Raw genomic sequence first — 27,864 nt, 5'->3', positions numbered from 1 at the left:
TTAGCCCAGAAACTAAGGAGCAGAATGAAGAAGAGCGTCCTCCCTGCTGTATAAGAACTGTTTAACAATCTGAAACTCTGAGTCAATACAGAAGAGAAAAAGAAAAAAAATCTCTCCCATGTAGAAAGTGTTTGATTATAGTAAATGTGCGATATGATTTACATTATGGGAGGTTATTTATTATTTCTAGAAGCAAATAAAAGCAGGGAAAAGTGACTTTTTCCACAGTCTAAAACTTCCACTTTTCAGTTTCATTCTTTCTTTCCCGCAGAGTGGCTTTTAACACCTGTCATCTCACATTAATGTTCAGCTGAAAAGGTTTTGTCCAAAAGGGAAGTGGCCCAGTCGACCCATCTCAAACACGGCGGATAATGACAACACACTGCCAAGTACCAAACCTCTTCTGACATCCAGCCCATTCATCCAGTCAGTCATTTAAAAACAACATTATATTATATCACTCAGATTAATATGTCCGCGCGCCCAGCAGTCAGATCGGCCCGTGGTTGATTTAGTTATGTGCAAAAATTATGATGGAATGTGATCAAGTCTGTACTGTAAATACCGAGGCGTGCAGCAAATCACTTCAGTGTCACACCGATTATTCGGGGGTGGGGGTGTTTACGCATTATTCTTAATGTTGCATTTTTCCCCTTTAACAGGCTGATCTGCGTCAGTTTTATCTTCTCATGTTTGCACTGCAGACTCATGCCAGTTTGCAAGTTAACCTGCAACACAGGCGTTAACCAGCCGAGCCACAGAGAAGCACTCAGAGTTTCTTTCTTTTCTTTTCTTTTTTTTCCTTTCCTCCTCTCACACACAGACGGTGTGGCTTTTTGAGCTTCAGGGTTATGGGATATTGGTAGGCCTTTTGTCCCTTGTCGAATGCACACACTGAAAATACCACCATGACTCTGAATCTGAATAGAGTTTTTTTTTTTTTAGCTGCTCCCAAAACTCCCTGAGTTCAAGCAGCAGTAGATCAAGTCTGCACTATGTTTGGTCATTTGTAGAAACCCGAACAAAGGTTGGGATAAGCCAAATTGCATTGCACTTGTGAACCGTGCCTCAGTCTGAAGTATCCTTTATAGCGAGGGGGGGGGGGCAAGAACAATTTTGTGTGAGCTTTAAAAAAAAAGGAGCGAAAACAAAGGGCACTTTCTGAAACATCTTAAAGTAGAGTAGTGAGGCGTGACATTCCCAGGGTGACGAGACACAAAAGCTGAGGTCATGGGGATGAAAAAGAGAATCAAACAGCCACTTTCACACGTCTGCCCTCCTCTGCTGCAACCCCCCCTCGCCGAACACAATAGGAAACAAATGTTGTTAAAAGAGGATCGATGCCATTCATCCTAAAGCAGCGAATGATAGCCAAACAATATTGTCACACTGAATCGAGTTGAGATATGCTGCCACCCAGACCTGCGGAGAGGGGAGGAAGAGAGGGAGGGAGAGGGAAAGAGAGAGCGAGAGAGAGAGAGAGAGAGGGAGAGAAACTGCTATTCAGGGAACGATTAAGAGAAATTTAAAGTGGAGGTAGATGCTTATTACACGTGAAAACATTTATTCAAGGGGTGAGCTCATGTTTAAAATGAAGATTAATAAATCAAAAATAATAGCCTATAGATTTGACTAAAACGCAGCTTTTATTTTGAAATTCAGGTCTACATTCTTTTGCACGCTAAAATCAATATAGGTTTGATTATTATTATTTTTTTAATGGTGATTTCAAATTGTCTACAGTTTTTTTTTTTAACTTCACCTTTTCAGGTTGCACAGAGCACTGCAGGTTGCTGACTTCAGGCAACACACCAATCATCTCTATAAACAGACAAATCATCGCTGGAGGTGTGCAAATTCACATTTTTTAAGACAAACATTCACAATCCCAGCGAATTATGATCTAGAATTATGATATAAATTACTTTAATTTAAAAAAAACCCTGAGATGTTTCAGTTTTCTTCACGCAGATTATTATCAGCAGGCCTGTATGGGTTTAAAGGGATTTGTATTACCTGCCTGCCTGGCCTCTCGGTGTTAAACACACGCGAGAGAGGGAAAGCAGGTTTCAGTTTGGGTGCTGTCTGCTCGCAAAACCCTGTGACTCTCCAACCCCAACCAATAGGCCTGTGTGTGCTTCTAATTAAGTCCGTGGTGATTTCAGCACCCCCCCACCCCCCACCCCCCCCAAACCCCAGAGATGTTTTACGGTGCAATTAAGGACACGCTGATGATAAGGTATGAATATTCAGCAGAATGACAATTAATTAGCAGACGGAGGGCTCTCACAAGAATGTCCTCAATGGCAATTTTAGCCTATATGACGGGATATTCGCTCAACTTAAAGGCCATCCTCACATGCTGCCCACCCCCTCCCTCCCTCTGTTTGATTATTATTATTATTATTGTTGTTGTTGTTATTATTTTGGCCAGAACAGGGAAATATGTTTCTCTGATGTTCGCCATTATTATTAGTGATAACATTTCTTGTTTATTTTATCAAGCAGCGGGATTAGAGTCTTCTCCTCGCAGCCCCACTCCATTAACTGTTTCTGGGTGACATCAGAGGGAGTACCTGGAAGAAGACCTCAGGGCATTTGCAACATATGCTCGGATTATGCTTAATGGTCTAATTACATAAATTAGGTATTCATTATACGGCACATCATCTGTAACAGATATCTCAATTGAACAGGGGGCGGGAACATCTAATTTAATTTGTCTGCGGATAGTTTTCATCCAATTAAACACTGCGAGACATGAAACACGGAAGGAATATTGACCACTATCAATCTAATGTATGAATATGTTTTTTAAATTATTTTATTTTTACTTTTTACCTAGGAATTTTTCTATTTTTAAAATTGCAAAAATACATATATTTTACTTTTTGGACCTCTTTTTTTTTCTTTTCAGGAGCAGTGAGACCAAGAGGCAGCAGTTTCACTCTGTGACCATCAGATGGGGACAAGGTCTGGAGTCTGAACTAGGTGTTTTCTTGGTTATTCTGTACAAGCAACATACAAGCTGATGATCTTATGTCATTTATGTACCTTAAGTATAATCACTTCTGTCATATGCAAAAAAAACAAACACTTTCATTTTAAAAAAAGTGTCATTTTTAGTTAATGAATCACTGCTAGTTTGAAGGATCAGTATGACAAAAATGCTAAATAGATAACATAAACACATCTGTCTGTCAACTGAATGAGTCACTGTTATTTATTTTATACAAGAATTTTGGATGATGTGAAAAACATCAACATACTATCCCATCTATCCACTGCATTACTAGGAAACTGTGTCTGCAGGCACAGGAGAGAGAGTGCATGTGAAGTGTGCATGTATGTGTGTGTGTAGGAGGGAGTGTCCCAGTTCATTGACTCCATATGGTGAGAAACAGCAGGACTGATGAGTGTACTACCTGAGGTCCGTGTTTGTGCTGTCGACTGTAACCAAAACACAGGCCCCCTGACCCCCCCCCGCATAATTCATTACAGACAAGACAGTGCCGCTCACACTCTCATTTCATCATTTAGCTTTTTTTGGTGACAGATGACTCCGTAACAACAAATCATCCCATTAAACTACACATGATACTTAGCCAGCTGACAGATATAAAAGGGAAAAGGAGCAAAGAGCAAGAAGGAAAAAGTCGCGGCGAAGATGGTGAGACAGGGGAAAAAAATGTAAATGGGCAAAAGATGAGAGGAGGAGAAAACAGAATAACAATACGACAGAGTCCATTTCAATATTGAGAGAAAAATGCAGAAACCCTCATTACTATACCGTGCATTACTGTATAATGAACTAGTTTCATATGAACAATAATCATGGAAATTCTCAGTTGCTGTATATATTGTTGAAAATGAGAGAATAATGCAATGTGAGATCATAATATATTAACAACAAACTCAACAGAAGAGTGAACTTTCACTGTGAAGAAGAAAAGATAAAAGAACTATTATGCAGAAAAATGGAGTATAAATTAACATAGCTCAATCACATACAAAGAGTTACCTTTGACAGAGGTTAAAAATGAGGTGGAAGGCTTTGAGATGGATAACCACGAATCTGTGTAGCTGCACAATGAGGAAAAGATCACAGGATGAAGTAATATTAATGGAGCTATACCAAGTTTAAGACGGGGGCTTATTTTCCCTTGAGCTGTGTTGTCATTTAACACTGACGTGCAACACACCCAGATGACGGGTGACATATTAACTGACGAGTACTAAATGGATCAATATATTGAGTCGCTTTAAGTGACATTATGACCTCTTGGGGTCAAAGTTGTAAGTTTAACCTATAACCCTTAACCTTTCTGTTTGCGTTCACTTTTCTATTATCTTCTTATTGTGGGGGAAAATGTTAGAGAACAGTTACTATCCTTTAAGCTTTAACTGTTTGCAGCAAATTAATTACACTACAAGTTTGTGAGGTATGGAATAATGAAAGATAAAAATCTTTGAACTGTGGGATCAGTTCCAAGAAGGTTGACATGTCCTCGGCAACGCCACCAACAAGTCTCTCCTCTGGGGGTTAGCGTGTGAGGCGTCTAACTGAGGCAAATCCCCTTTTCTTTTTTTCTTTTCTTTTTTTTTGTGAGCTCGTGTGGTTGGAAGGCACGGCCCTTTGTGTGGCATGTTCATGTTCATCCAGACCTTGGCAGTGATCAGAACACACTTAACCAACTGGGACCAAATGAGGGGCATTTTGTTCTGTCTTTCATCTTATTCATCAGGGAAATGCTCGGTCTCCAAGGATGGCTAACAGAGCCAAAGACCAGAACAACACAATACACAATAACAATACAGGAGTGTTTACAACACACATAAACAAAAACATACGGCTGATGCCGGGGACACCCACGGGGAAGGTAAATGGAGTGAAAAGATATCACAGAAATTTTATTTAAAAAGTTTGCAAACACAGTCCATCTGTGGACACCTGAGCAAAAGAGAGACAAATTAGCACAGCTAAATTTGGCTTTGCTCTTTCTGAGCTACATCTCCAAGGTGGCTCTTATTTTAGAGACGAGGGCCTCTCCTTTGTTTTAATGCCACTTAACTATTGTATTTTACAAGACGGGACTGCAGCCACTGAGGCCGTGTTCAGTCCTTTGCTCATGGGTGACTAACACAATGACCAATCACCAAGTGCCACTTCTATTGATATATTTTAATTGGTGTGTGATATATGCTGCTGTAAGACTCAAATTTGCATTGCTAAGCATAAACAAGCCTCACAGTAAATCACAGAGAGCTTTAAAGAGAAACGCAAACAAGCAGTGTTGCATGGTACGGCTTTGCACTGCTCCTTTATGGGTGACCAGCTCAATGTGCCTCCTGCTGAAAGGTAATATGCATGACACATTTCCAGGCACTAATTCATTTGTTTAGTAATAGGGGAGCTAACCTGTGCTGAAAACACGGGTGCAGTGAGGAAAACATAAAGGTCCTGCTAATCCACGGCTAATCAAACAGCACAGGGCACAGGAAACAACCCCGCAGGAGGATTTTGTCATATTAATTAAGGTGAAGCTTGAATATTTGTGCGTCTATAAAAGCGTGCTCATAAGGCAGGGTGCAGTGCCAACTCGGCATCATTATTCCACCAGACTGCTGTGACACTGACAGTGCGAGGATGCAACCCCAAGCTGGCAGCCAAGGACCTTGGATAGCATTGGCTTATATAAAGAGAAAAATATGTATTTATGTGTCTGAAATCCCGTTGATTAAGGGTTCTTGAAGCAGCATTGCAGCTGATATAAGAGAAGATTTATTTTTCAAGGATAGTAGTAATAGAACTGATGAACTGTGATGTTGATTACTAGACCCTTAAGGGCCTACACTTGAAAATAATGTTGTTGACTCTGACCTGTTCAGGAGCAAGTACTTCAGATGTGACAGAGCATTTGAATTACAGATGGGAAATACACACAGAGAATGCAATTACATTTCTATCAAACAAATTTAATCTAGAGTTGAGGTTTTACGCTATTACAATGCACTGATGGAAGACACAGGAAGAATCCTATGAAATGTCAAGCACCTCCGCATATCAGGAAAAATCTTTATCGGTCACAGCTACTGTAGGCACAGACAGAGTATTAACAGCCTTATCAGCTGGGGAAATGCTCAGTTCCCCTGCCTAAACCAAAGCTATTACAATCCCAAATAATTAACTTTCAGCAGAATAGCTAGTTGTCTTGACAACTAGGATGAGAAGATCTGCATGTAGAACAATTCTGACCAAAAATATGTTTCATAATAAAAAGGGGGGGGGGGTTCAACAAGTTTTCTCTCTGTAAAATATTGATGAGTATAGTGCAGTCTTTCTGTGACACTGAACTACAACCTCTGCATGGCTTTCTACTTTCTCTTTGATAACAGTTTGTATCCTGACTCCTAACCTGCTTCCTCTAAGAGGAAAAACACACCCCTCAGTTGTTTGGAATGTTATACTGATAGTTATATGATAGTTTATGCCATCGTTTCACGATAATCTGTATACTAAACTTAATGAATAAATGAATGTGCCAGTTAATAAGCAAGACAACAGGTGGGAAATGATGTGTGTCAGAAAATACTGAACCCCAGAATTCACAAAACCAAAAACTTTAAAGTAATGTTGAAAGTAAACAGCAATGACTTGGAGAGAGAGACAGTCTTTTTTAAAGTTAATATTTTCTCAGTTTGATCAAAGTGCTGAAAGTCAGCTCCAGTTATGAACTGCCCCCGCATATCAGCACTGTTATTTAATCATTACTCTGTTTATGTCCTCATCTCTCTGACAGACTTCAACAGGCCTTAAACCAACTCAGGTAATATGGCCTAATAAATCGGGACCAATAAAAAGCATTTAATCGTGAGTGTCAACATGATTAATTGTGCACTAAAATCCATGTGAGACCTCCTAGTCATGGGGGCCAGTGAAAAGGCATTTTGCATTTCAGCATAACTGGCACCAGGACAAGCAGTTATGTGAGTCTATCCATGGGATGGTATGAATATCAAATTAATAATTAGTCATGTAATTTCTCCTCAGGAATTACTACGCCTCAAACTGGTTGGTGAATTTAATTATTAGCAGCCTTTTTGTTTCCATGTCCCTCTCATTACTGTCAGGATTGATGTAACGTAAACTTCATTAAAAATTAAAGCAAGAGTCTTAATTATGAGGCTACACTGACTGAAGTTAGAATTAGCCAACTCAGTGATGTGCAAATGAGAGCATTATTTAAGAAACATGCTGGAAGTAGTTATGCTAATTTCAAGAGTTCACAGTAGCAGACCTTTTCACTTGCAGTTGCATATTCATTAAACACACTATGCAAATTTAATGTAGCAGTCTTAGTAATGCCTTGTTAATTTATTCAGATTTATTGAGTACGACTTGTAAAAAGTACCAATTTAATTACCCTATCTCCTTGGAAGGTAAGGGATATGGCCAAGGTTTTAAACTGTGTAAATCAGGATTAGTGTGGTTTGATGGAGAAATAGGGAATGAAAGGACGATGCTGTTAATAGCCACGCCTGAAAGACATATTGATTTACTTAAGACATGAGCCAAGTAAAATTCTCTAAAGCGCACTCAGCCAGCCCAAAAAAAAAAAAGTAGAGCCGAGCAGCACATGTGCTGTTATAGTTGAGGATGAGTTCACCATGCATATCTTCATATCATATAATGTAGCATCAGCTCCCTGTCTCCTGAGGGTGAGCTTGTTGTTTTTGTATAGAAAATGAAATGAAATTAGAGACTTGATACTGATACATGTAGCTGTTTCTCGACACACTAATAACTCCAAACTTTCTTGTCTGTCTGCTGCGACTGTTTGTCCCGCACGCTCTTGTATTGTTGTTCCCTCGCTGCTGATGTTTTTGCTTTGTCTGTTTGTCTTGCTGCTTGTGTATGCTGCTCTTGTACTGCTGTTGTATTGTCTGATGCTGTTTTTGTTAGCTACCTGACCGATGTTGTGCAACGAGACTGCATGAAATTTATGTAATGCTTGTTGTAACATATAACATATAGTAACATATGGTTGTTGCGATTGCACGTTATATTAATGCAAAAAAAATCTGAACCTGCAGTAACTAGTAACTACAACAGTGAAATAAATGTACTGAAGTGGAAAGTTCTCCCCTAAATGCAGTAGACCAGAAAAAAGACCTCAAAACTGAACTGTACCTGAGTAAATCTACAAAGTCACTTAATAAAACTGGACTGAGCTCTATATAAGGTCTATCACTCTTAAGAATCATTTATAATTTATCCACAAATCTAGAGCCAGCAGCTGCTGTTAGCTCACAATTCCCAAGACATAGTAACACAGGTATGGTATTTCCAGAGTCTGAAGAATTTTGTTTTATCAAACAAATTGTACACACACTTATTTACAGAGTTACTTGTACAAAAGTAGCTCACTCAACGAAAAGCTACACACTCACAGCTTTTGAGCAAAAAGTATTTTGCACACTTGCATCACTTCCCTTGAAGGTTGCATCTACGTTAATTTAATGAAATCCTCTGGTATTTTACATTTAGTGTCATCATTTTAATGTATAATAACATAATATGCTATTTCTATAATATACTTTCTGCACAGGCTAGTATAACACTGATACTGTTCTAACAGATAAAAAGTGCTCCAAAGAAAATGGCTGCACAGCAGAGTCCAACAAGAACAAGAAAACACAACCCTAAAACTGTTCTTTCAACAACAGAAGAAACTCTCTGCACTACATTTGTACAGGACTTTTCAATTTGTATGAATTATCAGATACACTGTCATGTCCCATGTTGCAGTATAATGAAAACATTGCTACACATCTGGTCATCCTGCAGAATGAACTAGGAAGTGCCTGCAATTTAAAACACATCCTCTGATGTATCATGGGGTAAATTTTCTTCATTAAGCCCTGTGAATGATTGTCTTTAACAGCTGAGTTAAGACTGAATGTGTGCATTTTCTTGGCCTTATTGGAGAAAGGCGCTTGTTACAGCTATTTATACAGTGACAGAGGATGAGTGCAATGTTGTATTTTGGCCAAAACAATGACAATAAGACACAGGCTCGTTTAATAAAATGCATTTTTCTCCAGTGAGTCACAGCTTATAGGCAGCAGTTATTGGAACTTTTACCGGAAAATGGTTCACAACAGCTGCAATAAGAGCAGCAGCAACTGTCACATCTCAAACAAGGCGCACTTCCATACTACATTAAGCCAGCCAGGAATAGGCGGCACACAAAACAAGATACAGCCCACAGTTGTACTCAATCTCTGCCTACTCAGAAAAGACATGTTAGCATATCATTGGTTTGATCATCAGTTCTATTTACAGTAGGACAGCACAAGCAAATGCTATACAACTCCCCAAAGAAAACAGTGCCACTAAGACAAGGGACAAGAATGTACCATTTCAAACAGCTCTGTGGACATCTTCCTCATTATATTACCAACCAAAGATGGGATCATATTGTTATTTTACAAGTCTCAAGTCTCAATGCTCAAGTGCCAAATAAGTAAACATTTCATAATAGATTCTTTACCAAAGTGGATGATATTCCAAAATGTAAATATTAACATAAATCATGAATGTGAGAACAATGGTGTGTTCCTCTGCATAGCATGGACTATATCAACAACTAAAAAGATTAGCTACAAGTGCAGTTATCTACAGTGATATCTGGGAGCTTTGTGTGCCCATTATCTCTATTTTCTTATATTTGTCTACAAGTCCAGCATCATCTGGACTGAAGATGAAAAAGGGAAGACTGTAGTTGCATGCCTAAGCAACGCCAAAGAACCAACAGCATCTCAAGCTTTGTGTGGATTCTGCTATGGTTTTGTGAAATCCCTTTTCTGGACATCAATTCAAGTGCTTTTGTCTGATTTTTTTAACAGTCAACTTAAGTTGCGCTGCCTCAAAAAAAAACAAAAAAACTAGTGAGGTGGTGTTTTAAGAGATTAACAGCATGGGGTTATTCTTTTGCTGTGTTTGTCCTCTGGTGTGTGACCTTTTCCCCCTGACTGTGTTTCTGGGAAAAATAGATGTATTATTTCATATTATGTGTAGAAACTGTTTAAGAGGTCAAATGGGGAAAAGGCTGTAAACACACCAAAAGTCTTTTACAGTAGTTGGTGTGTTTAAAACAATAGTATAATTTCAATTAATACATAAGTTGTTTGGACAATATGGTAAAACTGGAGGTTTGTTTACAACCTTTCTTATCATGTCACCTATTCTAATGATGCTGCCATTTGTCCAGATCTCAGTGCTTGAAATTGTGAGTAATATGTATAGGAGTGATAGACAAAACAAAGAAAAATAAGACAGAGGTTGAAATAAAAGTAGTTTTCCTCTAAGTACCACCTTCTGTATTTAAAGTTAAAGTACTCCTAATTTGCAATCTATAACTGTTGTGTCAGAGCATGTAAAATGCTGGTTCAATGAAAGGTGACTATTACAAACAACACAGCAATAAACGTTTGCATCTAAGATCATGTTTACTGCGTTGGATCAAATCCAAATAAAAAGAATTACTGCACAAAGAGAGAGGTGTTAATTAATATGCACATTTGATTCATATATATAAACCCCTGAAGAAGAAAATAAACACGTCTGCACCCATCTGGGCAAGGCATGTTCATTATAATAAACCTCACAGTCACATATTCCTATGGAGCACATTTTCATCTGTATTCCTCCAACAAACTAAACAGCAAAACAAAACAATGTCTTCTCAGGTGACTTCAAAAATAAGAAAGACAGAGGAGGAAAGCTGGTACAACGTGCAGCCAAATAATCTTGTTCAAGTGGTATGGTCAGTTGTCAGTGACTAGATGTTAGTCCTCGGGGACGGAGTTGAAAGGCTGAACTGGAGAAAAATATCCTTGGGGCGCGCTGGGGAAGGAGCCCAATCATTGTGGTGGTAAAAAAACAACCTGCAGACGAGCACTGAGGGCCACACAGCTCAGACCGTGGCAGAGCAGAGCTCACTGACTACATACACCACTCCAGGAGATAATTACAGTGGCTGGGTGTCTATTGCTCGTATCTGTTCACCCCACCCCCCACCCCCCTTGTTGTCCCACTGAAATCCCTTGGGGTGTGTGTGTGTGTGTGTGTGTGTACTAGGGGACCCTACAAGCAGATAGGACAATCCTGAAATCACCTCTTCCTGCTTTCCTCAACAAAAATTAAACGTTCGTGTGTTTGACGCAGCCATCCAAACAAAAATAAAATAAAGACATGAAACCCGTTAAAACACACTCTGCACAATTAAGCTGCTCAGGGTTATATTTATTTTGAACTCAAGGAAAAGGCCTAACTTGTTGTTTTTTTTTTCTCCTTTCATTACAATCTCCATAAATAAAAAAGGCACTCAGAGGAAGCAAATGTAAGTGCCTGAAAAGAGTGCACACAGTATAAACTACTGGTGTGTGTAGGCGTTAGCTCTGTACCCCTCTGAGTTGATTACATAAATATTACATTACTCAATTATTTATGTGTTATTAATTAAAAAACATTTTACTTGAAAAGGAAAATATTTGTAAGTAGAATCACAGGACTTTTGTTTAATATGTTGAATCATGCTTTAGCAGCATAAACATAGATATTATCATTCTGCATGCTTGGGGTCACAAATGACCCCAAATAAAGTTTTGAAATCCAATACAAGTGAATAAATGTTGTTGCCTTTTCAATACAGGACTTACAGTTTTGCAAACTGTAACCTCAAGTAAAGACAAAGTATTGGGGGAAATTAAAAATAGTAGTATATAGCACGTTTTTACAGCCATGTTAGCATGTTGTCTACAAATGTATACATTAAGATGTGGCATTATCAGTTGAAATCTACTGACATCTAATCTCATTACAAAAGCATTGTAGATAATGCACACACACATGTGCACACACACACACACACACACACACACACGCAGAGGGTATATTCAGGTTTACATAAGCAGAGAATAGGAGTTACTTGTCATTATCTCCGTATATTTTAGTTTTAGGGGACAGGGGTTGTGAGTTTTCTGGCACAATGGCTGTAAACATTGATATTCTCACGTCTGCTGTGGCTGTTTTTCCACATCACTCTAACACTCACAGTGCTGATGTCAAAATTAAAATGCTGATTGTATTCATCCCTATTGAACCTCCAACTACAAGATGACTTAATATACATCCTCTATCATCTCGAGGGCAATCATTTCCATTTTTCCCACTAAGAGTGACAGATGTGAACCATCCCATTGACCATAATTAATCTGTGTTTAAAATGAACAGGCCGCATAGTGGTGGCGGCGTAGCCCAGGGTCTGAGGGCCCATGTCACAGTGCTATCTGTCTGGCCCCATGCATCTCGGTGTAATTATCCCATTGCCATGAATAATGGGACAAGGGGGATCCGAGTGATGCTTTGATAGAGATGAGATTAGTTTAATCAAGTTCATTGCTTAGGCTAGGCCACCGAATCTCATCATCCTTCCTCTCAAATCACCAGACCCTCACCCCCACCCGCCAAAGCTCCCTTTACGCCTGCCACATTAGCCAGAAAAATTTATGACATCGTTAGTTTTAAGTGCTACCTCTGTTAGGACAATGCATACTTAAAGCAGAGCCCTTCGTGACAAAAGGATTCATATTAAACGGGGCAAAAGCAGGAGTCCTGAATCTGAGGGAGGCACTGATATCATATGGGGTGAAGGCACATTTACAACACATAAAAAAAAAAAACTGTGTACAAAGCACAATAATGATATTATATTGTATTATAGTCGTACTGGAAGCATACAGTAAAACTGTTCAATAAAATTCTATATTTACATTAAAGTTCAACATATGGCAGGTCTGAGGTACGTCATACAATCAGCTTGGTCAAATAAGGGAACAGTTAAGCATCAGATTAAGATTCATTATAAATAAAAACTGTTGGTTTTCAATAGTTTAGGCACCTCTCATTAGAAAGTCAAACATGGGATTTATCATTGTAATGTGTTGCACCCCTGAGGCAGATATTCATGTATAACAGGAAGAACATCACAGGGCACTCTGTGTATTTGCAGACAACAAATCATGTTTGTCAAAACTGACAAACCCAGTGTGAGACAAAGGCAGTGGACTCCTATAGCGATCTTAGCTAGGAGAAATCCATAAACACACGTTCCCTGCAGCGCACCATCACTCTCTGCAGCCGGGCCCTGACGTCAGAGGACGGGGCTTAAGCTGTCCACAGAGGACAACAACTTTGCAAACAAAGCCCCAAGTCCTGCCTCTCGGAAGTCCCGACTTTGACTTTCTCCTAGCTTCGTGTCAACACGCCACCGCACTCCACAGCCCCCTCTGCAAAAATTACCACTATTGCAGCACAATTTGGGAGTCATTCATCAAATAAGACATAGGATTAATTAAGCCTGAGGACCGAATTAGCCTCCCTCTTCACTCATCAAGGTGTACCCTTGGCCTGGGGTTGGTGGGGAGGGGGTGGGGGTGGGGGTCTCCATGCTGGCGGTGAGGGGTGGCGGGGCTGGGGGTAGGGATTTCATATCACTAGCATGTGTTTAGTACACTGAACGTTCATGCTGGGACAAAAAAAAAAAAAAATGAAGAAGAAAACCCCTTTATCCCCAATTTACATATGATGTATGGCAATAAAAAAAAAACCTCCAGAGGGGAATGCTACCACAGTGCTGTTCATTACATATTAGCTTTATGGCAATATATTCACCAGGCAGAAAGGGCTTGTAGGAAAAAAGTTGGCCTTGTAAAAGATTGACTGACAAAATTTCTGTCCCTGCAGGTACCTTTCCCCACATAATCCATCTGTTTCACGTGTGTGTAGGCTGTTGAGGGCAGTGAGTATCACACTTGATACATCACAGTGACATTCAGCCTTTCAGTGTTGTTTTTAGTTCAACAATCTCACGTCCAACATGAGGACAACAGCAACAAGAGCACACCAGACAGATGAGACTCTCTGTATTGAAATACAATGCAGGTATGCTTTATGTGTAATGATGGCCTGTAATAAGTAAAGATTCCCTCCCCTGTGTGCAGAGATATGACACACATACGTTCATAGCATGCACTGAGTTCATTAGTCCATAGCAGCCTGTCCCTCACTGGAGAGGGTCATGCTTTTGATGAATGGACTGTGTAGCATGTAGCTGCAGGCAAAGATTCAGCACCTCAAGAGGCAAAGAGGACCCAACTCTGGTTAGAGCGAAGAAAGAGAAGAAAGAAAAGGAGGAAATGAGAGAGAGAGAGAGAGACGGAGAGGCAGAGAAAGATGAATTTGGATTACCCAGGAGTTCTGTCTCCCCTGAGTCCTGCATCCGAGAGACATTAGGAATTTAATGTGCTATTATTCTCCATCACCCCCCTAAGCCTAAAACATCTGTCCTTGGGGTGTCTCCAGTAATAGACAAGGGCTTTCGGACCCTTCGCTAAGACAAGATAGCAGCTTCGACAAGGGCCCTTGACGTCCCGCCGACTTAATCTGCAAGTACTTCCACAAAATTGACATTGCCTAGAGAGTAAAGCAATCAGCAGACACAGTGTTACAGAGCATTTATATTTCAGCGGTGCTTCCAGAGACAGTGAAACCTGACCTTTAGGAGGCCTGGCAAAGAATTACATGTCACTGGGTTTACTAACTTTAAAAAGATTTTTATCTGCCATTTGAGTTTTTCCAAGGTTAGCAGTATCCTGTATTTCTCTTCATTTACTACAGCTAGTGAGTAACATACAGTATTACAGTATTGTGATGGCAGTATTTGCATCGTAGGAGGTGATTTTGTGCATTTGAAAATATTCTTTAGGATACAAAGCCATATGGATAAATGACACACTACTCATTGCTCCTACAGATATAATATATAACAGCTTTTATCAACACCAAAATGACTCCATCCATCCATCAATCCATCATTCATCATGGAAGTTTGCAGAGGGCTGGAGCTGACACAAGTGTTTTGATGAGGAGAACCATGTGAGCTCTAGGTAAATATTGCCATTTCTGCTCATCTCTCTTCCATTCCTCACTGCCGACTTTATGTTTTATGCTCCATTTCCTAACACCACTGTAAATCCAAATCTGTACATAAACTCTAGAACCCTGTCTTAGATTGTGTGCTTAAAGGATAAATCTGATGAGATTCCACATTTTGCATCTTACTGTCAACAGATGCTGTGAAAAGACTAAAACTAACAACTAATTATCCTACTAACAAGTATTATCTGTGTAGCCAAAGCCTTGGTTCAAAAAAACTAATGAAAACACATCCATGAAATTCATTGTTTTTTCCATGGCTAAAATGTGTATTTATTTTGATGAACATGGGGACAGTAGTTTATTCCCACATACACCATTCTGGTGCCATAAAAAGCTCACAAAACAAATTCACAATTTCTTCTGTTGTCCAGCTGTTTTGGTAAATTATTTATCCCTTCAAAAAAATTAGTAAATATCTGCTTATAGAATATCCCAAACTTTATCAATTAAATGCAAAAAAGAGCAAAATGCTACATAATCCAGTGTGTAGTATTTATCCTGTGATGATCTTGCTACACATTTAAATGGATTCTGTGAAGTTTTATATTAAAACAATGATATGATGATGTGGACATTACGGCTCAGAGTTAATTTCCCTCTGATCTAAAACTCACCACCACCTGTGCAATATTGGGAAATTACTTACTTACTACATTTTGCTTTGTGTTTTTCTGTATCTTCACAGCATCACAGAGTAATTGTCTCCATATGGCCATAAATGCAATATTCATGATACTCATTTTTAACATGAAAGATCTGTTAATGGAGGCATAGTATTTGATGTTGTATTTCTACTAATTGAATTAAATCTAGTCAAAGAGCAGAAATATTTGTCTTAAAGGCTTTGGAGAGCCCCAAGCCCTGATTATATATGCATCCCATTAAATGAAAAGAATATATCTTGATTCTTTAATTATTGATGAGAGGGAGAAAAAAATACTATGGGTACTCATTAATTTAAGAGAAATAATGTCTCATCGTTACGCAGGATGGCATAGCAACTACTCTGCTATGAGAAGAGTCCCAGTAGATCCATCACACAGGATAGTGGAAACCATGCAACCTGTTTAAATAGGAAGTTTCTTTGCTAAAGAGATGGTGTGGGCTGAACAGATGGCCAAACCTGTGCCTTTCACTGCTGTTTCTGTTGAGCAATTAAAAGTTTCTGGCTGTTTTTCTCCCTCCCCCCCCCAAAGTACAGATTGCAAACATGACAAGAGGTCAAATATCTGCAAGGGAAAAAGGAGTGGAACAACTGTTCCGCCGAGCTGCTCTGGCCTCAGCTGGCGTGCAAGCGGACGAGTATTCACCTGAACGAGGACTGGTAATCACCCCACACCGAAGTGAATAATTAGTGTAATAATTACCAGGCTTAAAATGAATCTGTGAGCTGCCCTCTCTCACAATGCCATCAAGAATAACAGGTGTTGAAAGTGCCTTGAAGGGACAGAGATTAAAGATTATTTCGTTATCCTGGGTCTCCTTCAGGCACAACTGTCTTGTGTTTTATCCTGTCATCCACAGTGAGGGTCATGTGGGGGCTCATTTTCCTCTGGCTTGGCAGTTTTGGGAGCTGGGCATTTGACAGAGAGTGAACGTTGTTTAATCTGGGAGTGTGAGCCGTCCTTGAGCTTCCTGGACACTCCATGTCCACATAACCTCCAGCTACATGGAGTTAGGTTGTACTAATGGTTATTATTAGCTGCCACACTGGCTTTTCCTCAGAATAAAAAGAAAATCCTGTGGATACTGAAATTACATTTTTGGGGTGTTTTCATATAATGTAAACAACATTGTGAAATAAATGTCAAGATTACAGTCCCAGTGATAAATCTAAATAATTACACAATCACGCTTTTGTATTTTGATCTCAATATAACCAGATTCATATTGAGTTTGAAGCCTTTCCAACAACACATTAGCCCACATTCTCCTCAGTGATAATCTTAATTTTCTCATTAAAAGAGTGGGCACTACTTATCTGATTTCCTTGGCAGCCTAGTGGCTGTATGTACTCTCTGTTTTGACTTAAGCAATGAAGCAAGTGAGCCTAGGGGTGTTTGTTCTTGTAAGAATTACTTAAAGACTTGTCAAGATGCCACAACTCGTGCTTCGGTTCCCAGGCTCTTTCTGTGTTTGTTATTCAGACTTCCTGTGTGTTTTTGAAATTGCTACAGCAGGTGTAACAGATCTTAGACACAGCGAATTAAATATTTGTTTCCAATGCCTTACAAAGTGTATTTTGTGTTTTAATTACAGTGGAACTGGAATAGTCCCAATAGTATTACAGGAATAGAAATGGTCATTATATTTCCAGCATTGCTATAATAATGTAGCTAGGATAATGTCATGATTTTCTTGTGCCACACAAAGGAACCCAGCTACATAAATAGCTTTGTATGGGATTCCTTTGTATGGGAGCAATGACTAGAATATGTGAATGCCTATGCAAAATCAAGACAAATGTGCGGCTGAAACAGACATTGGTTGATTATAGTATCAGGATGACATTCTGCACTTTATCTTTTACTGGGCCCTGTTGTCTTATAATGTTGTATCATTAGTTTCCCTGACAATGATTTAGCATTCAGCCATCTACCCCATTGACCTGTGCTGTGTTTAAATGTAACCTTCTTTTAGCCCTAGCCATCATTTGTCACTTCTGAGCTGTCAAATACACACAAATTGGCCACTACCTGCCACAGCCAGTGACAGCGAGACACAGCGGGGCTGCAAAACAGAAGCAGGGCAATCAGCTGCATCTATTACATTTACATGGTCTGGGAAGGTTAGCAAGTTGTTCTTGAAAGATTACCACCTCTAATTTCTTTGGGGAGGATGGGACCTTGGTTCTGCTGCCAAGCCTGCTTTTCAGGTCAGGGCCCCCTGAATGTTAACTAAGACCCAGGAGCAGGTCAGCAGGCAGGCCAAGGGACCAGAGGAGGGCCCGCGCCCTGCTCTTAACACTGGCGGCCAGCAAGTCGTGCAGAAAGTTGCCATCCATCTTTGGCACAATGCTAATGATCCATTCTGGGAGAGGTCTGTGGTTAGGAGAGCTATCCAGGTAGTTCTCCACTGGTGCCTCCCTGCTGCTAGGCGCAACACCAACTCTGAGATCTCTGCCAGCAAAAACACAGGCTCTAGTACCAAAAAAGATTCTCTAGGATTTCTTCAATAAGAGACAGAACTGTTTGATGTCCTCACAACTGCTCATCAACCCTCTGGTTGTCTTCTTTAAGCTACGCTGCAGGAACATTTCATGTGGTGCCACAAAGGGCGCCTTCTGGTTTCAGTTTTTAAACTTTTACTTTGATCTACATTATTCAACAGTTTCAACTCCATCTCAAACTATGATAAGCACTGCAATATGGTTCTGAAACACTTGTAGCCCTAGATCATGTTTTGAATGCCAGTCAGTGGTACTATGGTGCAGGCAGCTAGGCTGCATAAAACACATGAGTATGACCAACACAGTTATCTCAAACATTACCAGACTTGAATCTGAAATTACAGTCACTGTCACAGACAAGCAAACAATAATTGGCAAAAACACAAATCACTAGTTTTTTTCACTACTGTATGTAGATATACACAGCTCCTTATACGACAATAGATAACAAAATTATCCCCAACTAGCTCTATTTAATTTCTGAAGGTAACTAAAAATCCCTTTAAAATCCTATTGAAATTTGCAATACAGGAAAAATTGAAATTTCTCACATAACACCCAGACAGACAAAAATAGACCTGCCATAACACAATTCTATATTTACATAATACATATTATAGTAAACACCTACCTTTATATAATATACAATACACATCATAATGCCCACCTATGACAAACACACCATAATAAACACTTACTTAATGCATGCTTACACCTTGTGCTAAATGTATTTGTCAGCACTGTAAGGTCCCACAGCACATTCTCACATTAAACCCACCCAGGAGTATATTTTAGATCATATCCTTTATGTTTGATGAGAAAAGTGTAACATTATTTGTCACGACCATGTGTCAAAGGTAAAAAAGACAATTCACTATCCTGTTCTTCAGCAGTGTCATTTTATCTAATTTGGTTCACAATGAAATGGCCAATTAAAAATAACTGCATTACTTTGTTAATAAAGCAGGAGACTGACCCAAGGGAACATTTCATTGGCAGTTAATTATGCAGTCTGGTATTCTCAGATGTTCTCAGCAAATGTACAGTGAGACTATAAAGCTGTTATTGTGCTCTGGTTCCATCTTCATATTTGCATAACAGAAAGAGCACCATGTGTTTTGCCGCTGCCGCCACATGCAAAGCCTCAGCGTGTTTAGAAAAATGCTGTTGTTATTTGTATCTGCATTAGCAGTGGCGTCATACCTCACTGGATTCAGTCCCTGTGACATAAGGTAGTAATTCCCTAATGTTTGATTTTCAAAACATGAGTATAATTATATATTTACATTGTTGATGTGCTGTAATCTACAAGTATACATACACAAACACTGAAGAATTAATGTCCAAGACCTACTTCAACTGTCTAAATGGTCCAAACATTAATAAATATGATAAGTTAATAAGTAAATAAATAAGTCACAATTCATCTAAATCTAAATTCTCCAGTCTATGAGCTGCACTGAATTCTTTGATGTTTTCACCTGCTTTCATTGAGTTGTGCTGTAAAGCTCTCTGTTTTCATGCCTTTCTGAGGTAAATGATGCTTGAACAGCAGGGAGATCACTCACTGTTAACCATATGGTTTCGCGCAAAAGGTCACAAATGTTTCTAAGGGTTAATATCAAACGCCCAAACATAGACAAGAGGGACCCATGCATATTAATGACTGTCTATATTCCCTTGTGCAAAGAAGACCAGGTAGATGGCAAATCTGTATTTCTTTCTTAAGACAACTCTGATTGTATAGTGTTCATAGTAACAACAGACAATAAGTGAATAAGCGTTTTCAGTCTGTTCTGTTTTTTATTGAGTTTTAAAAGAGTTTTAAAAAAGAGTCTGACTAATCTGCAGGAGTCATTCTCAGCTAATGGCCATATTAAGAAATTTAGATTTTTTGTTTTACTTGTCTTGTAGTGTGTCAGTTATTAACCAGGCTAACCAGGCAGCCATCATGTCACGTTAGACTGAGATAAACAGAACCGACTCATAAAGTTTAAATATATAAACTTCACAAAGAGTTACATTAATAAGTGATTTTTCTTCTAGGTATGATTCGCCTGCCTTCCTTTGTCGACATTTCTCTTTACATTGACAGTGAGCGGTACCAGTTTCCCCTCAGCTATAATAAGAAATATTGGCTTTTAAACAGTCACATTAAAGCATATGGATGCTCAAGGCCATACCAACATTGTGCAAAAGCCTGAAGGGATTTATACAGAGTGTAGTTCCCCCCACAAATCTGGAATACGCACCAAAACAACTATCACTTTATGTGAGAATTAGCAAATAGTTATCATTTCTATGACATAAAAAGGTCCATGCCAACATGCAGTGAAATAATAAAATATTGAAACGCCTATGAAACATAAATGTGAATTCTTGCTACATCTGTCTCTTGCTAATTGAGTTGCTACCAAGAATGTTAGTACTCTGGAGAATAATTTGTCAGTGCAAAACATCGAATGGACCAATTTATTGGTTGCTGCAGGCTGTAGAGTTCCAACAGTCTTTGATCAACCTTTTTAGGTCAGTATCTCTCGAAATACAGAGAGGAGAATTACACAGCAGAGAAAATATTTCATCTTTTTAAAAGACAAGGAGAAGTATTTTTGTAGTTACACTGTTTGGCTGTAATGGTGAATAAATTCTTTAGAGGGCTTGAAGCCAGAGCTGGGGAAAATAGCAGCTTTTGTGCACAATATTTATTGTTTTGTGTGGATGCTAACTTAAACATTTATCATAAAAAAGTGACAGAAAGAGTAATTATAAGTTTTGCTTTTTCTCATCAGTCACTGGATGTAAGCTGCGTGTACTGACAGTTACCGGTGGGCTTCCTCTGACACACTCAATTAAAATGGTGCTTCAAAGAGTTCGGTGTTGGCTGAGGGTTTGATCAATCTTTGATTTTTGAAAGATTCTTGGCATTTTGACAATGGATGTGCTAAAGGTTGTTTGACAGCTCGGGCAGATGTGAAAATTCTGTTTTGCTTAAATAATATGATAAGTCTTTACTAAGTTATAGATAGTGTGCTGACCGAGTGTCCTCAGTGAACCTCTGCCACTGTAACATCACTGTTATTGTACTAATAGTTCTCTACTTTGATGCATATGACATTGTACACAAGAAACATATGTACTCAGTCATTACCTCCTTAACTGCCTCTGATTTAAACCTAATTAACATTAGCTTGCCTAATGATACTGCACATTTACACAGTTGTTATGTTGCAAACCAGAATGTCTTTAGTTTCATTAGGATAAGACAGTAAAGATAAAAATGCGGTTAATGTTTTCACTTAATCTGCAATACTAGGAAATCACATAACAATACCTCATATTTGTAGACCAGTGGTCTCAGAGTGCAGAGCAGGGTCTTAATATTGCTAATTAACTTATCAATTAATACAGTATTATCTACAGTATCAGGCTGCAGTAAACTGCAGGGTTTTTAAAAGTAGATATCTTTGTGGCCAGTTAGAAAAAGAAAAGAAATCTGTCCTCCAGCTTTTTCTGAAACTCTATAAAATGCTGAATTATTTGTCTTTTTCATTAATGAATTAATGAATTCACTGCTCCCACCGACCACCCAAGCACCCAAGCTGTTTCTCCCAGACAACCTTTGCTCTGGATGTGCATAAAGACTGTGTTTACTATTTGTAAGGACTCTGCTTTACCACCAGACTCCCCGGGTCTTGTTACCATAGAATCAGTAAACAAACCCTATAGTGACTTTTTAAGCCATCTTAACCTCATTGTAACATTTTACAGTAACTGGTGACAGCTGGCTAACTCAAACTACATTGGACTTGCTAACATAGTTCCTAATGCACACAATAGCATGGTGTGTTTTCTGAAAATATAACATGTTACAGATGTTATGTGACATACTGGACTGTAATAACTTACGAGTGCAGCTGGCCTTTCTCTTATTAAGCAGATTTAGCTAAAAATGGCCAAGAGTCCTATGCTGATCACCACCTTATCCCATTCATTATACCTATGAGAAGTCCCTTGGTCACATGGCTGGAAACTGCAATTATGCTGGCAGTAAAAGGAAAAATGGAGTGGTACATTTAAAAATGCTGAATTGCTTAAATTAATTTGGAAATAGTAGGCTTAGCTAGTGGAGGCCTATCCTCCTGTGTTCCTTGAGAAATGCTGCCTCAACAGCAGACCATTGCTTTGTTGGTCTGTGCCCACATGAATCTAAATGTAGCTTTGTTTTTTTTTCCTGTTTTTTTGTGCTGGTATTCAAAGAAATATCATGACATAATTGCAGTTAAGACATGGAAGAAATTTCCATCTCTTGGTACACCACCATCAACCATAATCCAGCAACAATCACTTCATATTCCAACCACCATTAAACCCTAATCATAAAGAAAATATTGCATTAATATTCTGTTTGTAATACAGACACAAAAAAAACCTTTAAATTCATAGGGTAATCAAACTGAAAAATGTCAGAATTAACAACTAATAATATACACAATAAACTAAAACATATTTGTTTGGAATGTATCCACACTCTATAATAGTGAGGTCATATAATTTATTTCTACTCAAAACATTTCAACAAGGCCCTCAAGATAAGATATCAGGTTGTACAGCGCACTACATCATTAGCTCACACATGCACAGCGTCTCAAAGGACCTTTAATTTGAGTAGAAAAAGTCTGTTCCTTCACTGTGAGGTTAAAGAGTGGGTGACAAGTGAAGAAAACCACAGCGGAATGCATTAATTAGGTAGACCTAAAAGCATATTTATCAAAGGCTAAGCCTTGTGGGAATTATCTTAGAAATGATCTAATAAAGACAAGACAGGTTAATAGAATAAAAGGCCTTGAATAGAATGTGTGCTTATACATAAAATATCAACCTGATCTCACATGTAAACGAATCATTAGGATGTAACGATTAAATGTTATAGCAAGCAGATCCTGAAACAACTGAAATGACCCTCATATGTTTTGACACCGACAACTAGCTTCTTATGTTCACTCTGATTAAAATGTCAAAGCCTCTGACTTAATTCATCTCGGCATTTGAAAGATTCCACATGAAAATGGCCCAATATTTGCTCAGAGTGAAAAGACTGATTACGTGAACTTGACTACGTTGATATCAAAAATAAATATTTCATGAACTCCTTTAATCAGAAAACAGTGCACTAGTCCATAGAGGGAATAAACAGCCCTGCTGAATCTGTCTGAATCATCTAAATGGTGTCAATCACAAGTGAATATGGAGGCGATCCCGCCCCGGCTAGTGGTGACTGATGGCCCTTCAGTGGCGATTGAGACAGACGGAGCTGATTGAGGGAGCTTATCTTTATGGTGGAGCCATGGAATTGTTAACAGGATGTGATGGCTCGCGTCCGCCGAGTTGAGCTGGGAAATAAAGCTGTTGGGCTCGGGCTGCCTCGCCATCATTCACAGAGGTAATGATCTCTGTCTGGCTCAGAAGTAAGTAATAGTCTGCCCACAGGTTAGTAAGGGCATGACACAGCGCCGCTGACAAAGTTGAACTTGGACAGATGAGCACAGGTCAGTACACTGCTATATCTTTAATATATTTAATAGGCAATTTCATAAAGATTAGAATATACTGTAAAACCTAAGGTTCATGAAGTTTAAGTAAGAGATGAGCAGCACTTGATTTCTAGCCATAGACATTTTTAGTTTTTTTCCTCATGATCCAGGAATAATGTGGAGTAGCTGCAGAGCAAGATGACTGCAAAGCTAAAATACAGCTCTTTAAAAAGTCCTTAGTGTCATTACACCATGGAATTTTTTTTTTCTGTGAATACACAGAGAAGTGTTCACAATGGCCATATATTATAAATGATGCTGGAGATGATTTTGTTCTTGAGCTCAAAATGGAGGCAAGAGTATGTTGAGAGGAAGCAGTCAAAGATCTAGCTCCACTCAATTATCTTTAGCAGGATAATTAATCAATTCAGTATGCACATCCAAGTCTCAGAGGCGTCTTTGAGATAATTGTTCTCATTGACTTGAATAATTATTTGTTTGCTGATTTAATTATTTTCGCATTTGGAAAACAAATGAACGTGTGGTGGTACATACTCCAGATATTTTTTTTCTTTTGATGTTGGTAGGTAAGATTTACAAGATGTGCTGTAGATGTGAGCAACAGACTGAAACTATGATGTTATGATAAATACTTATAACTGCAACCAAATCACAATTTATGTCATTATGTGTTTTTTTATTCCAGAAGCTAACCTCAACTTGAAGAGGGTCAATAAAACATGAATTGTTTTTGCCTTGTGGCAGCAATACAGACTACACTGAATCAAAGGCTAATATTTCTCAGTCATGAGGTCAGCCTTGGGTTACAGACACAATGTCTTAATGTAGTGACTGGCAACTAGAAAACAATTGTCGGAGTCCTGAGTTCACACCATTAGGAGTGTGACTGAGACCTTATGGCTACTGCAGCAAATAGCACAAATTATGAGGGCCATTTTAATGGCACCCGCTACTATTTATCATGCCGTTTTAAATGTTTTGCTCATTTGTTTCCATTAAATATTTCATCTTCCCTTAAATATTCATTTAACTTCCTCTTTAAATTTTTTACCAGTCTCTTTGCAGTTGCTATCTTCTTGCCTCCCTTTTAGGCTTTGCAATCATAAATAATTATTCATCTACACCCAGAAAGAGATTGCATAAAACATGCACATGAATCCTTTTTGTCTTTTCTCATTAGTGATATACTTCGAGTAGCCTAAATACTTCCCGCTACCCCACTTATGGAAATTGGTTGGAGAACCATCCTAATGATTCTGCTTCACAAATAGGTTGTGCCTCCATCTCTGATCCTAACGTTCATCCCTCCTTTCATGATGAAAGGAGGGGTCTGCCACAGCATCTGCGCTGAGATCTGGAGTTCCTATGTTACTCCTGAAAGGAGGAATCAGCTGAATCCTGAGACAGACACTTTAGGTTTTATTGTTTAAATCAACTGTTAGGCTACAGTGGGCCTATAAAGAGATCAATAGCGGCTCGATTGCATTTTATTGTGTTCTAAGGTTATTATCTGACAGTAATGATGAGCAAGAATGAAAATGTTATAATATTTCACTAACAGGCTAGTTCGCATTGGCTCTTGACAGTACCTTATTCTGGTGCAATTTTATTCATATTTTGCATTTTCACTGCATTATCAAACATCTGGACAAATTAATTTAAATATAAAATTTAATTCGGTAAATATCAAATCACAAATAACGAGTAAATTTCCATTGTTCCGCTTAGCTTTTCTTTAACATTTAGGGTATAAATGCTGTTTATTTTCTAGAAATATTTGGGATAAATTCTTCTATCTGCATTACGCGTGTTGATGCTATAGCCTGGCTCAACAGATTTATCTTGGCTAAACAGGCAACATTTGTCTTAATTTGTTAGATAATTGCAACACGACTCATTAGCAAACAGCACCGTGGTGGAAGGTGAAAGGGAAGCATAAACTCTCAATTTGACTGGATTATCCTTTTGTGATGAGGCCTAATGATCCAACAGAGTAAATAGCAATGTGTTAATTAGAAATTACACTGAATGATCTGCTGCACACAGAGGAGGTATTAACCAAGCAGCATCATTATCTTAGATCTATAGCTGTCTTTTCTTTCTTTTTTTTACCATGAAGGTCTGATAGTAAAATGGCAATTAGAATTATCCCCAAAAGATATATTATAGTGCATTTGTTGCAGCTGACTCACTTCAGTTTGGAGATGAGTGTTGCTGAAAGTGTTACTTTAAACTAAATAATGTGCTCCCTTTCTCCAGAAATGAGGCCTAACCTGAGGGGTGACTGCAACTACATTCACTTGAGAATATCATTATTTCAAAAAAGTGTAATGAAATGTAAGTATTTGTCAGTTACACAAAAGATACAACAGTGAGTCATTGCTAAATTCAGACAAATAAAGTTTCCAACTGAAAATGTAATTGAAAAGCTGGTTCTTGTAATATTATTGCAACGGCAAAATTTTCTCCTCATTACATTTCTGGCAGTTTCCTCCTTCTTTTTTTTTTTTTTTTTTTTTTTTACAAGGGTTTGAGTTATAGCTGATTTTTTGTATCAATAAAGAGCCCCAAACTGCAGTATTTAAGTAAGCATCTGCCTCCACCTAGTGGCAAAGATTAGTCACTGTTGGTAAGCCAACGATCTGCTGAAGTGGATAGTGTAATTGTTTCAAAATCAGATTCAAATCCCATTGTTGAAAACAAGTACATAATATTAAATGTAATTAAACAATTACAAATCTAATTTTTGTGGTGTGACTCCAACCTATGTGTATTGCAACAATATACAGAGAGAATGACATTTTTACTAGCCCTGGGCTGGTTTGACATTTGCACTCAACATCATCGTGGGCACTTCAACAACTCTGTCTTTGCATTGTAGAAAAAAAACAACAAAAAACAAAACAAAAAAACCTGCGGTTTTTATGGATGAAATATTTGGGATTTAAGTTACAACTTGAGAAAACATACAGAACAACTAATGGACCTACCAAAAGTATGTAAAAATGATACTTACAGACCAGCAATGGGAGATGTACTTATATCTTCTTTACCTAGGTACAAGAAGCAAATGACATAATGTAAAAACTCTCTGCTACAAATAAAAGTTCTGCATTCACAACTTTTCTTCAGGAAAGTTATAATATAAGTAGCAACAAAATGCACACAAAGGTAAAAGTATGAGTTATGCAGAATGGAACCTGTATTTTCATATTACTGGACTGACTGATTATTATTAGCAATTCCTTAAATGTGAGCAACATGTTAATATTGTTACTAATTAAGGCAGAGCTGGTTGGGTTCTTACACTAATAACAATGCATCTTATTTTATCAACTGAAATAGCATACTTCTCCCTGAAATAAAGTTAACAAAAAGTATCCAACCGCACACTTTTACAATATTCTAGTAAGCAGTTCATCCACAAACGGGGCCATAGATGCACATTACTTGAGTAAATGCACTTACCTAGCCTAGTCTCAATCACTGTAACAGACCTATTACAACTTACAGTAATACTAAATATATTCCTGTTTAAAGCCAAAGGTAAGGAAGAAATACATTTACACAGAGATGATAAAGTTTCTACCTTTTAAAAATGTTTATTTCCACTATCAGCAGAGGGCAGTGAAATTTTGCTAAGGCAGCGTCACCTCGACGGTTCACGGAAGGGCCAAGACTGGCAAGGATGCCAGGTTTGCTCATTTTCCATGGTACAGTCAGAAACGTTGACTAATATTTTATCTATTAACCTATATAAACTCCTCTAACTGTACTTATTTGATATTTTCTGCATTACAGCTGGGCAACAATGCACTTTATCAACTTCGTTTTGGCCGTTTTCACTTGTAAGAAACTGAAAATACGCGGTATCTTTGGAATATAGAAGATACGGGATATGAATAACTATATTAGTCAGATGATGAAAATGATGCTCAAAAAGTAACAACGTTAAGTAATTCTGTGTATTTTTTGTGTGCTTAGTGCTCGATACTTGGAGGTAGAAAGTTCAGATACGAACCTGACGGAGACACAACTGGCAACCCCACGGAAGGCTACCGCTAGCTGCAAACCTAACA

General features: G+C 38.5%; 2 long non-coding RNA genes across 3 annotated transcripts in view; one reads left to right on the top strand and one right to left on the bottom strand.

Moving 5' to 3' along the window:
* The window catches only part of LOC108886050 (uncharacterized), a 35,456-nt gene extending 32,252 nt beyond the window's left edge, over positions 1 to 3,204 (top strand). The window contains exon 3 of the long non-coding RNA XR_007813971.1: positions 2,918 to 3,204. This is a non-coding gene — a long non-coding RNA (uncharacterized LOC108886050). The remainder of the gene's footprint in view (positions 1 to 2,917) is intronic.
* LOC108886044 (uncharacterized) overlaps positions 1 to 27,864 on the bottom strand; it is a 63,188-nt gene that overhangs the window by 35,072 nt on the left and 252 nt on the right. For both annotated transcript variants that reach the window (XR_001961344.2, XR_001961343.2), the window contains exons 2-3: positions 27,807 to 27,858; positions 26,802 to 26,838 (exon numbers count right to left, since the gene is read on the bottom strand). This is a non-coding gene — a long non-coding RNA (uncharacterized LOC108886044). The remainder of the gene's footprint in view (positions 1 to 26,801; positions 26,839 to 27,806; positions 27,859 to 27,864) is intronic.

This window comes from Lates calcarifer, linkage group LG10, assembly GCF_001640805.2.
Source record: "Lates calcarifer isolate ASB-BC8 linkage group LG10, TLL_Latcal_v3, whole genome shotgun sequence".
In the NCBI taxonomy this organism is placed as follows: domain Eukaryota; kingdom Metazoa; phylum Chordata; class Actinopteri; family Centropomidae; genus Lates; species Lates calcarifer.
This window is presented reverse-complemented; position numbering and strand designations above follow the sequence as displayed.